At 38.2% G+C, this 13,432-nt stretch overlaps 1 long non-coding RNA gene across 1 annotated transcript; it reads right to left on the minus strand.

Moving 5' to 3' along the window:
• Positions 1 to 204: 204 nt before the first annotated feature.
• Positions 205 to 12,608, minus strand: LOC311582598. The gene is made up of 3 exons (XR_014774156.1): positions 12,415 to 12,608; positions 887 to 1,044; positions 205 to 494 (listed from the first exon to the last, which is right to left on the minus strand). It is a non-coding gene; the product is annotated as an uncharacterized lncRNA (long non-coding RNA).
• Between the last annotated feature and the right edge of the window lie 824 nt (positions 12,609 to 13,432).

Consider the following 13,432-nt stretch of genomic DNA (forward strand, 5'->3'; position numbering starts at 1 on the left):
TCAGAGACGTCCTGATGTAAAGCAGGTGCTGCAGCAGCCTTTAGGCCTAGGATAATGATCCTTTTAAAACTACCCATCAGATTCTCATCATGGATAGTATTAGAATTTTGCCCTTTCAGTTACTACAATGTGCTATGTGTCTGCACTTCCATTCAGCCCTTGTGATTTCCTTTCCTTACTCCTGAAATCTTTCTGCCGTCATCTTAGGCCACCTCTGCTCTTCTCTTGTGCATGCCAACTCAACTGCCACTTTCTGAAGAAATTCTTCTTGGTCATTTACTAAGTCTGAATTCTCTGCTTTTTCTTATACAACTACTTTGGTTCATTCTAGAACTCACCATATCTTATCATCTTTCATTTTTTATGTTTTCTTATGTTGTTTCTTCTAACTTCATTTTATTGCCGTGATAATAAGCCCAAAAGGAACGTAGAAGCTGCGATTTGTTTGGTTCATACTTCCGGGTTACACGCCATCATCATTGAGGGGTGGGGGTCTGGGCAGAAACACAAGCAGATGTTTGAAATAGGAACCAAGAAGGAAGCCAGATAGCTTTCCTATACAGGGTGGGATCAAAAGCCCAGAGATGCAAAGAGCTGGGTCCTTTCTCCATTAGTTAACAATTAAGACACAAGTCAATCTGATCTGTGCAATCCCTCCTTTATGTTTTCTTTCCTAGATGACTCAAGATTCTCTTAAATGGCAGAATAAACTAGGAAGCTCTCGGCCTAATAATATTAATATTTACAAATTGTGTATCAAGTTTTATAAGCTTAGCAGCGGACAATCAGATCTTATATTAAGGTTTACAAAGAATCCAGAGAACTAGGGTACTATTATCCATCTACCGAAGATATTGAAGTGAGCATAAGAGAGGTTAAAGATCACCTCGGCATGTTGCACAGCAGCTAATAATGCTTCATCCGGATTAAAACCCCACGGTCTGAATGCCTGTTATTCCGTAGTGCCTCCAGGTTACACAGTAAACAAAGCACAGCATGCAGGTGACTCAGTAGCTGATCCACAATAGATGTTCAGTGAAGCTTCTGGAAGGGATAAGTAAAAGAACGCACAGCAGCAGGGGCAGCATTCAATTGCATTTCACAAAGCAGTGTACATAACAGAAGGGACACGTGTAGGAAGAGGAGGAGGAGATAATAGCGCTAGCTTGATGTAGCTGAGAACTGTCCCAAACCTAACTGTAAATTAGATTCTTATGTAGTTTTACTCCAGACTCAGAACTGCCATCATGTGCAGTTGTAGGAATATGGAGCAAGAACAGTATGTTTTATGAAGCTGTAATGCACTTGATGGCACGTTGGCTTTATTCTGCTGTTGTGGTTCATGTTATTCTGGTGAGTACTGGGAATGAGCATGAACTCTCAATGCTTTCTCGGTTGAAGAAAATATGAAATCACAAAGGAACACTATTTCTCACTGAAATGATCATCCCATTCGTTCTCATCATAAGGACTCGGCTTACAGATTCCTCTTCAACTTATAATAGGTTCTATCCCAACAGACCTCAAAGTTGGAAATAGTGGGAATAATTTATGTTTACTGGGCCTAATTAACTCCACGACCACACAGCAACACAGTGAACTGCAGAATATCAATTGCTTCTCCTCATGATAGCATGGGTTACTGGAGGCTGAGGCTTGCTGTCACAGGCCAGAATCTTAAAAGAACACTGAATACTTAATCCACAAATGGACCAAATTTAAATTTCAGGTCTAGTTTCTACTGAATGGACTTCCACTTTACCTCACTGTGCAGTCAAAACTTGCAAGTCCAATCATACATTGAATACCAGTCATAGTTGTGAAATTACATCTGGAATACTTGACTCAAGAGTTACTAAGCCACATTCCTGTTCACCTAATGGGAACGTGTTCATCTTTAAAAGTGATGTGTCACAGTTCCGGAGAGGTGAGGGAAATATGCTAGGCAGATGAAGCATATGTTCACAGCTCACACAAATTAAGACATATTTAGGAAACTTTAATGGGTTCAATATGTTTAGACTCTATAGTGTGAAGTTGTAAATGAATGGTGAGAAGTGAGAATAGAGAATCAGAAAATAGATGACTGAGGAATGCTAAGCCACAGGACAATTTAACTTGCTGTATGACGGAGAGCTGGCAAACCATTTAGTATCCAGCCTGGTGCCAACATCACAGAGCTTATGCTATCTCTTTCAATGCTCCAGGCTCCCAATAGCCTGGACTAAGTAGTATGGACATTTAAAACAAGGGAAAATGTTTCAATTCTAATGTGTCAGAGGATTCTTTGCTATGTAAATTAAATAATTGGCCTTATTATATTTTCCTTAATGGCTCAAATAGTCAGAAGACTGAACCTAAAATACAGAAAAAAAAGAACTGAATAAGTTCAAACAAATGTAATTCCATTAGGAAAGTGAATCCCCTGGCCTTTTTTTCTCTTAAAATTTAGCTCGTATTCATGGAAAATGAATCTTATCTAATATACTTTAAGTAAAACCGTGTCTGTTCTAAGTGATATTATCTAATATGCTTTAGGTAAAGCCATGTCTGTTCTAAGTGATATTATCTAATATGCTTTAGGTAAAGCTATGTCTGTTCTAAGTGATATTATCTAATATGCTTTAGGTAAAGCCATGTCTGTTCTGGAAGAATGGAGACAAACATGCGGCGTTAAGTTTTAATGTACGGTCCACTTAGATAGTCTGCTAATGACATAATTTTAATGACAGAAATATCACTCATTTTTCTTGCTTGGTTTTCATCTTTGATGCAATTTTATATGAATTCATCTAAAATAATCTCCTGAAACTGATATGGATGATGAAACTATCAAAGTTTATCATATTTCACATGATCAGAAATCAAGTCACCTATTAGGATCACCAGTGTCACAGAAAGTTTTTGTATTCTCTGACACTCCTTGCTTTCAGAAATAAAAGCATCAAACTACACAGTGTGGAACAAACTAAAATTAAAGAGAGATACATCTGGATGTGAGGTATTTTGTTCATTTATAAATTGTGATATACCCAGAAGCAGAGAGCCACAGCTAAATATGAAGCAAAGCTCAGGGAGGCCCCGTGGAAGAGAGGAAGGAAGGATTGGAGGAAGCAGAGCGGTTGAAGACACCACAAGAACACGGCCCACAGAATCAACTAAGCTGGCTCCATAGAGGCTCACAGAACTGAAGCATCAATCATGGAACCAGCATGGGTCTGAGATAGGCCCTCTGCATATATTAGGGTTGTGTAGCTCGGTGTTTTGTCTGTCCCTGCTTTTGGGAAAGAATACTATGGGAGATAATTGGAATTGGGGGGGGGCGGCATTTCTGGGTGACGTGGAAACCTAATGCAATGGAAACTCCCTAGAATCTATGAGGGTGACCCTGGAAAAGACTTCTAGTAGTGAAGGATATGAAGCCTAAGTCAGTCATCTTCTGTAACCATACAAGGTTTCTAGTGGTGGGAGAGGGACATCAATCCGCACCACAAAACCATTGACCTACAATCTGTCTTGCTGAAAGATGTGCTGAAACAATGATGGCCTTCCATGGGAAGAAAGAGAGTAGACGGGCTGCTACAGCAGAGAAGGCATGTAGATGACCAGAAAAAGCCTTATGTTCTAGAAAGAAGCAAAGCATAATAAAAGAGTGCTGGCCTTCAAGGTCAGACTTATTTTGTTGAAACTTACTTATTTGCCCCTATTTAGTATTTCTGCCGAATATCAGGAGTGACATCTGGTGAACCAGATTCATTTATAAACAAGATTGAGACAGACCATTTTCTGGCTTATAACTGGTAATACTCTTTAGCCAATGATCGTGTCTTAGTTTGTTTGTTTTTATACATTTTTGGGGTTTTTTTTTCAACTGCAGATTAAATACTGTGCCTTATTAAGGCTAAGTACATGCTCTGTTACTGATATAGCCTTAGCCTCCTTTTTCATAAAATGTTATTTGCATATGATCATTCCACATAATCATGAGTTCACAAAGAAAAATTTATTAAGTATATATCTACTTTGAACACATGTACCTTCCCCAGTTCCCCAGTCCATATTCAGCTCCCTTTCTGCTTTTGATTTGGACACAGGGTCTTATTGTTTTGTCTGTGCTGTTATTGAGCTTGTGATACACCTGCCTCAACATCTCAGATATCTAGGATTACAAGCCTGCAGCAATGTGCTTACAACAATTAAGCAATCAGATTTTATTTTTTTATTTTTGAGATTATAATATAATTACATCATTTCTCCCTTTCCATTCCTCCACTCAAGGCTTTCATACACCCTTCCTTGATTTCTTTCAAATTCATGACCTCTTTTTTTTTAATTGCCAAATTGTTGATACTATACTTATATTGTATGTGTATGCATATATGTATACACAGACATATATATATATATATATTCCTAAATACATAAACACAATTTGTTTAGTCTGTTCAACAATACTTTTATGTACATGTTTTTAGAGCTGACCATCTGGTATTGGATAACCAACTGGTGTGCTCGTCCCTGGAGAAGACATCTTCTCCCACTCTCATCTTTTCCTTATTTGCTTTTAGTTCTTTGCCTACAGTTGAGGCCCAGTGAGCATTTTTCCGCTCAGGGTGGCATGTCTGTTGGTGTAGTCCTTCCTCAGGCTATTTTTTGGTAGCCATGTTGGTAAGACCTCATGAGGTTTCTGACCTTTCTATGTAACACAATATCATTGAAAATTTCTTATTTATCTGGCTCTTACGGTCTTTCTACCACCCTTCCTCCAAGGTGACCCCTGAGCTTAGGAGTTAGTTATGTTGGAAATGTATCTGATAGGGACAGGGTCCACAGTTCTGTCTTCTTATTAGTTATGGTTTTCTGTAATGAGATCCACTTGCTGTAAAGGGAAGTGTCCTTGATGGGTGGTAAGGGCTACATTTGTATGTAGGTGTAAGGACAAATATTCTAAAAATACATGGGGATTTCGCTGGTTTAGTAAAGTCACAGTTGTTCATTCTCCAAGATCCATGACTTTATTCACGCTGAGTATTTGGCTAGGTTTCCAGCATCTGGCGTGATTTCTCACTGATTGAGCTTGTCTTACATACAACTTGAGATCTGTTTGTCACTGCCAAGGTGTGATTGTTACTACAGTACCCTTAAGGTTATCTTGTCATTGTTTTGGTCCAAAAGCATCATTGTTGGGTAGGATTGATGGATGCTTTGTTCTGTCATAGAAGCTTACATAGCACCTTCTGATACTACAAAATCTGATTCTCAGGGAGGAGGCTTTCTAGTCAGATTCAGCTACAGGGCGTAAAGAGGAAGACCTCTGTGCCCTGTGTCTGAACTGTGTGGTTTTTTTAGTAATTGGGATTTACCTTTCACTTCAGGGAAAACCAAGTACAATGGTAGTAGCCTATTTGTTTTAGGGAATCTTTTGAATATCCCTGACTGTCAACTCCAAAGGAGGTTTCCAATGCCTGATATTGGAATTTTTTAAAAGACAGTTTATGGCTCTTGGAGGTGCTATTGTCAACCCACCTAAAAATTTTCATTTCAGCCATTTATGTATGTTAACTGCTGTGAATTATAATTATTTTTAGTTATCTAGATGATAGTATGGATTCCTCTGACTTTTGTAGACATCCTTACTGTTATCTACTCTCTCCTTTTATTCTGTATTTATCTCCTTCCTTGTCCCCTAATTATAGCCCCTCATTTTTCCCAATTTCTCCTTCATATCTTTTCTTACCTACTATTCATTTCTGGGTTGCACCTCTATTCCAATGTGTGATGATCCCTTTTTATTTTCCTACTTTCTGAAGTTACTCCACGTTATGTATTCACACATGAAGATTTGTTACACAGAGTTTTTAGTGTAAACAGCTAGGTTTACATTTAGCAAAGAGTAGTGGCTTCTTTGGAGCTCAGAAGATGATGTCTCTGTGTGTAAAATACTTGCTGTTCAAGCAGGAAGATCTGAGGGTTTATTCTAAGTACCCATGTGAAAGCCAGCCACAATGGCAAGCATCTGCAATGCTAGTGTTGGGCTGCAGGTAGTGGTAGAGACAGGCAGATCCTGAAGACTTGATGGCCAGTCAGTACATGCAAAATGGTAAACTCTAGATTTGACTAAGATAAAGAAACAAAATAACACCAAATGTCATCCTCCACGTGCAGGGTCACAACCATGTACCTCACACAAGATGCACACACTAACACTCGAGTCAAGGAATATGGATAAAAGAGTAAGAGTATTTACTTCCCTTCCAGAGGACCAGAATGCAGTTCTTAGCACACACATTTCATTGATCATAACCATCTTCTGACCTCCACAGACAGTGCACCAACATGGCATGCATATGTATGTGTGCGTGTGTGTGCACATGCATTCAAACACACACACACACTCACATAAATAAACTTGTATAAATTTATATGTAAATACATTATGTATGTGTGTGTGTTTATAATAAGTAATACTTATAGTTACAAAAGACTGAACACAAAAAGACATAAAACAGAAGAGAGAAGGAGTGGAATTTGGCTACAAATCCATGAAGATTTCAAAGAAGGTGAATCTGTACTAATGTATAATGTATAAATCAGAGTTTGTTTAATGATGTCAAAAATGAATAATGGATCTAAGCCATGGGCCGTTCATCTAGAACTTTGTATTTCCAGTATTGAAATGTGAGGACCATTGTGTGCTTTCTCAATAAGTCTTAGCACCTGAACCCCAGTATTCAAATACAGTCACATTTTGGGGGACTTTCCTTGTATTTGTTACTAAGTTTTATTTTATCTTTTTATTCACTATTGTATTCCTAAAGACCCTGGAGAATTGAGATTTTAAAGTTCAAATGCTTTTGAGGCCCCAAATCAACGATTTCTACTTCAAATATGACAAAAGTGTGGCGAAGATTTCCATTGGCCTGAGTTTTGTTAGATGTACACATTAAGCCATTAAGATGGCCTAAGCATGAGTCATATTTCAGCTCCCTGCTACATACTAGGGGGTAGCATTTTCCATGTCAGCCATGCTACTATCGATGAGAAAATATAGCCTTCATAATCACAGGGCTGGTACTTCTAGAAAAGAAACAGGGAGCAAGATGGTGCTCAGAAAAAAAGATGTTCTATCAGATCTCTATCTTAGTTACTGTTCTATTGATGTTGAGAAATGCTTATAAAAGAACGCATTTAACTGGAGTTTGCTTTATGTTTCAGAGGTTTAGCACATTATCATCATGGTAAGGAGCACGGCAGGCAGGTACTAGAGAAGTAGCTGAAAGATATATTATCCTGGTCCATAGGCAGAGAGAGAGAGAGAGAGAGAGAGAGAGAGAGAGAGAGAGAGAGAGAGAGAGAGAGAGAGAGAGAGAGAATAGGACCTAGATCTTTAATGACCTCCTGAAACGTCAAAGTCCACCTCCAGTGACGTACTTCCTCCAAGAAGGCCATACCTCCACCAACAACACCACCTCCTAATCCTAATTATTTCAAAACTTTATACTCACTGGAGAATAAGCATTCAAATATATGAGCCTGTGGGGTCCACTCATATTCAAAGCACAATATTCCACCCTCTGAGTCTCCTGATAGGCTTCTAGCCATATCAAATGCAGAAATACATTCAGTCCCACTTCAGAAGTTTCAACAGTTTAAAAGTCTAAAGTTCAAAGTCTCTCCTGAGATCTGAGATGTATGGCATTATCTTCACTGCACCACCCTCCTGGAAAATCAAGATAAAAGAGTAGATCACATCCTTCCAGCATACACTGGCACAAAATAAACATTACCATTCCAAAAGGGAAGGAAGGGTATATAGTGAGGAAACACTAGACCAAAGTAAGTCCAAAAAACCCAGCAAAACAAGTCACAAATTCTACAATTTCATGACTATTGCCAAAGACATCTCTAACTTCAAATCTCTAACTGCTTTGAGCCTTGTTGACTGCAACATGCTTCTATCTCACAGGCTAGTTCCATACCTGGTCTGCCACTTTCCTTAACAGGTATCCCATGACTCTGACACCTCCAACACGTTGGGGTCTCCAAATCAATCCAGACTTCACCTTCACAACATCATACAATAGCCTCTCTGGGCTTCAATGAAGGAGCATCCCTTGCATACACCTGGAGTCGGTGGCTTTCTTTAGCTATGGAAGAAGATTCTATGGCCTCTTTCTTTTATCCTTGACTTTATAGTCAGAGTCATGTACCATAAGCTGTCAAGTTCTGTTGCTTGCTAGGGTAAAAACATGACCCCCTCCTTCAATTACATTTGTATCAGCTTTCTATTTTTCATGATTTCCTTCACTGATTAAGCTTTGGCTTAATTTCTTTTCACACGTTGGTATCTTATCTGGGTAGGTTCTTACCCTGAAGTCACCATTATCTTAAGTCCTTTAACGTCAGTCATTTTTTAAGCAAACTTATTATTTTCTTGAGCACTGGACTTGGCTCAATAAACATTTCCTAGTATTGCTTTTCTCCTCAAACTACATTTTGTAAATTTCTTTGCCCTGCTTGCTCCTTTTCATTGTAGATATACATAAGAGCAATCACTAATAACTACACAACAGTCAATACTATGCTGTCTTGAAATCCTCTCTGCCAACTTCATTAATCCAAAACTCTTCAATTTAGTCTCAGGGAGTTTTTTAAGACAACATGAGCTCTGGTGCTCCATATTGGACCACTTCCCCTTGGAAGGGAGGCCTGATGGCACTCGGGGAAAGAATAAGCAGGGTACTAAAATGAGATAGCCTATGACCACATAGTGGGGGAGGAGATTCCCCTCGGTCTATGACCGAGGGGAGGAGAATAGGATGAAAGTGGGAGGGAGGGATGAATGGGAGGATATAAGTGATGGGATAACATTTTAGTTGTAATCTGAATAAATTAATAAAATTAAAATTTTTTAAAGGAAAAAAAAGGAAAGTAGCCACATCCTTTGCCAAAATATTGAGTGGTCTCTAGGCCATTTACTAATATCCTTCCCTTTTAAATCTTAAGCTATGCCACCATAACTTACATTACTTTCATCATCACTGTCTTCCATGTTTCTCCTAGTATGGCCCATTAAACCCCATTTAAAGACTTAAACTGCTTTTCTAATCCCAAGTCCAAAGGTCTTCATTCCACCAATAAATAGCATGATCAAGCTTGCACAACAATGTCCCACTTCTGGTAAAAATTTCTGTCTCAGTTTCTATTGCTATGAACAACAACAACAAAAAAAAACATGTTTGAGATAACTCTTATAAAAAGAAGCATTTAGTTGTGAGGTTGCTTGGGGTTTCAGAGGTTTAGTCCATTATCATCATCGTGAAGAGCATGCTGGCATGCACCCAACTTCCAAAGTAATAACTGAAAGCTACTTCACATCCTAATCCATGGGGGTGGGGAGGGAGGTGGGAGGGAGGGAGGGAGGGAAGGAGGGAGAGAGAGAGAGAGAGAGAGAGAGAGAGAGAGAGAGAGAGAGAGAGAGCACCTACCTCCAACAAGGCCATACCTACTCCAACACTTCCTGTTGGCAAAGCATTCAAATAGATACCTAAACCATCCCAATCTCTAAAAGCAGCACTTACTGGATGCAGTTAACTTTTATCTATAGTGTCACTACAAAAGAAAAATATATCCAGATACTTTGTTTAAAGCATATGGTTTTCATCGGGCATATGGCTCCTTTAAAGGAGCAGCTGTTGATGCCACTGTATGACATGAGATGCCATGTACATGAGAAAGGCAATATTTTACTTCAGTACTGTTTTAATTTGAAGACCCAATATCTTATTTTTAATAAGCTGTATATTATATCAGTACAAATGTTTTGCTCTTCATACATGAAAGAATTTTAGAACAAGTCTTTTCACTATTTAGTTCCCCTTGGGTAAAGGATGTTAAAAGATTTCTCAAAATAGAAAAATTCCTAGGATGTGTGTGTGTGTGTGTGTGTGTGTGTGTGTGTGAATTTGGTAATCATTAAGTAGTCTATATAAAATAAGATCAAAGATGGATTTGCTCTCAAGAACAAAAATAGAATTTTTCTGCTTTAATAATATCATTTAGCTTTTCTCTTGGATAAACAGCAAAATATTTTTCTCTTTTATGGCCATCATTTAGGTGAGCATTCTTTCCTTGCACTCTCAGAGTTTACAAAAGACATATAAATTTGTTGAGCGTAGACTATATACCTAGCATACTTAAAAATGTGGGTCACAGATGAGTAAGTCTTGAGGATTATTTGCTATAGTTGAGAATATAATAGTTTTGTGTCAACTCAACACAGGAAGATACATGAAAACTACAAAGTATAATAAACGAAGTTATTAAGCAGGGACTACAGGCTAAGGGAATAAGGACCACAGAGTAAGATGTTGGCTTCATATAAATGAAGGTTGGGGGTTGTGGTGGCGGGTATTGTCTTTGCTCCTGGGTGGTAATTTTACAGCAAGAAATGATAAGAGACAATAGAATTTAACCTACAAATAAACAACAAAAGCACAGAACACTCCACAAGGATGAGAGTACTGTAGCTTCAGTATGCTCAGCATGTTTAGTTAATGAACAATAAGTAGGTCAATAAAGCTGGAACATAGTGAGAAAAGAAGAGTAAGATGTTCAAGATAAATATATGACCGAGAGCCAGAAAGACACACACGGTATGTATTCACTTGTAAGTGGATATTAGGCCAACATAGATGTCCTTCTGAGAGTCTCCATTCAGTGGGGGATAAGGACAGATGCTGGGACTTGCTGCTGGACTCCAGAGGAGAATGGTATGGAAGAATGGGGAGATTGAAGGACCCAGATGGTTCAGGAGCCCTACAAGGAGACTATCAAGTCTTGCTGATCTGCACCTAGGGGGGGCCTGCACAAACTGTTGCATCAACCAATGACAATACATGCAGTAAACCTAGATCCCCTGTTCAGACCTAACCAATGGACAACTCATTCTCCACCATTGTGGGGAAAGCAGGGACTGCCTCTGACATGAACTCTGGTGGCCCCAATTTGATCACTTCTCCTTGGTGGGGAGGCCCAGCAGGACACAGAGGAAGGTAAAAACAGGTTATCTGGATGAGACCTGATAGGCTGTAGTCATATGGTTGGAGAGATGGTCTCCTTCTGTCAGAAGTCTAGGGGAGGAGGTTAAGGTGAAATAGAGAAGGAGGGTGGGAATGGAAAGATACAAGGGAGGGGATAACAATTGTGATGTAATCTGAATAAATTACTATTTTAAGAAAGGAAAAAAAGTAAACCATGTTCACTTGACTTTTTAAGCATATAGCTACTTTCATGCCTTTTAATTCCTGTTGATCTGGTGGGAATGAAATGGTATGAGGAATCTCTCCCTGACTGTAAAGAGCTTGTGGTACATTTGGAAAGACAAATATTCCACATACACACAGCAGAAGGAAACTAGTTTCAGAGCTATGGTTCTTCCCCGAAATATTAATCAAGGCTGCCAAAGGACAATGGAAATTCCCCCATAAATGTGGACAATGAGATGGATGCAATAAAAGGCAGAGAGGTAGAATTTATATTGACATATATTCAGATATAGTAATTCCCCAAATATTCTTCCTTGATAAACAGGATTATTGTACAAGAAAAAGCAGTTTAAACAAGAACTGTCATATATTCATCTAAGTACAGGGAAAGGTTAAGTCCCCACTGTCCTAGTCATGTTTGCTCTGGTATGGTTATTAAAAGCACAATCATTCATTCTCAGAAGTTTCCTTGTTTGGATTGTACCTTGCAGTCACTCCAGATAAGATAACAACTGATAAATAAATACAAATCAGAATCTATGACTGTAAATAGAAGGCCATCTTCCCAGTATGCATTCTGGCTCTATACATGGAAACTCTGAATAAACATGTGAAGTTGAATCATCAGTCTGTTTAAATTGTAGTGAAAAAACAAATATTTATACTCATGAGTCCCTATACTATAAGAAATATCCAAAAACTACTTGCAGAATATTAACTCCTTCCTTAATTAGTCTCCAATATTATGGTTAGAAAATTAAGAAATCAAAACCTGTGACTTAAGTGGTCATGCTTTCTTAATATTTAAAGCTATGATAATCTACTAAATATGTTATCTTAGTAAGGGTTTCTACTGCTGTGATGAAACACCATGACCAAAAGCAACTTGGGGAATAAAAGGTTTATTTTGGCTGACAACTCTCAGTTCATACTCCTGAGGGAAGTCATGGCAAGAATTCAAGGTAGGAACCTGTAGCAAAAATCAGAAGCCAAGAAGAAACTCTGTTTATTGAGTTGCACATCATGGCTTTCTCAGATTTCGTGGAGCACTCAGGACCACCATTCCAGTGTGGCACTGGCCACAGTGAGATCGATCGAATCTACCACATCAATCAATCGTCAACCAAGAAATGCACTATAAGCTTACCCGTGGGCCAGTCTTCAAGGGGGCAGTATCTCAGTTGAGGTTCCTTCATCCCAAATGAGACTAGTTTGTGTCAAGTTAAGATAAAACCAGTTAGCACGGATGTTTAGGATACTTCATTCAAAAGTAACGTATCTTTCAAATGTGTATTTTCTCTAGCAAACCCTTTGAGTGAGTAGTACACTGATCTAACCTTGCTGAGAGGTGAAAACCAAGAAGGCCTTTTGCTCCTGTTATTCTGAAAGTTTAGGTTGCAAAACAGGTTAGGAGCAAACAAGCATTTTTGACAATGCAGTTAATAAGCTCTTAGATCTTATTTTTGATCAATGAATTATGTAGGATGTTTTGTTTACAGCTGTGCTGATCGATAACTATGTTGTAAAAACAAGAATCATATAGGCTTGGGGTCATTAGATTAATTTTAACTTTAACAAGTCATGAAAACAAAAATCTGCAAATGCTTTGGGTTTGTTCAGTTAGGGCTTTTTAGAAGAGTGTGGTCATTCTAAATGGCACATCACATCTGCAAATCATAGCACACTCTGTCTCCACACTTTCAAACTTAGTATTTGGCAGCAGTTTCATTGAATTTATACTACTCTGATGCTTCCATTCATCATAAGTGAATACACCTAAAAGAAACTCATGCAACAATAAGTGAGATTAGACCAATTTAATAATAATCAATCAGTTCTTTTAGTTATAAAATAAAAATCACAACTTCAGTGTTCTGAAGTACTTTAGTTAATACTGTTTTTATATAAAAACAAGAGTCTACTAAAACATAGAAGGGTAATGCATATTATGGCATCTTTAAATGGAACTTAATTCCATTTAATTTCCAGTGAATTGGAAGGTCCCAGTTCACATTATTTTATGTATATAGTTATTAATAAAGCTAAAGCTTGAGTACAAAAAGGAAATAATGATTCCGCATATAATGTGGCTCTTACAATGTGTGGTAAAATATTATAGAATTATAGCTTCTCAGAATTGGATGTAATTATATGATTTTCATTGA

Source organism: Acomys minous (assembly GCF_964271855.1).
Source record: "Acomys minous genome assembly, chromosome: 14".
NCBI lineage: Eukaryota > Metazoa > Chordata > Mammalia > Rodentia > Muridae > Acomys > Acomys minous.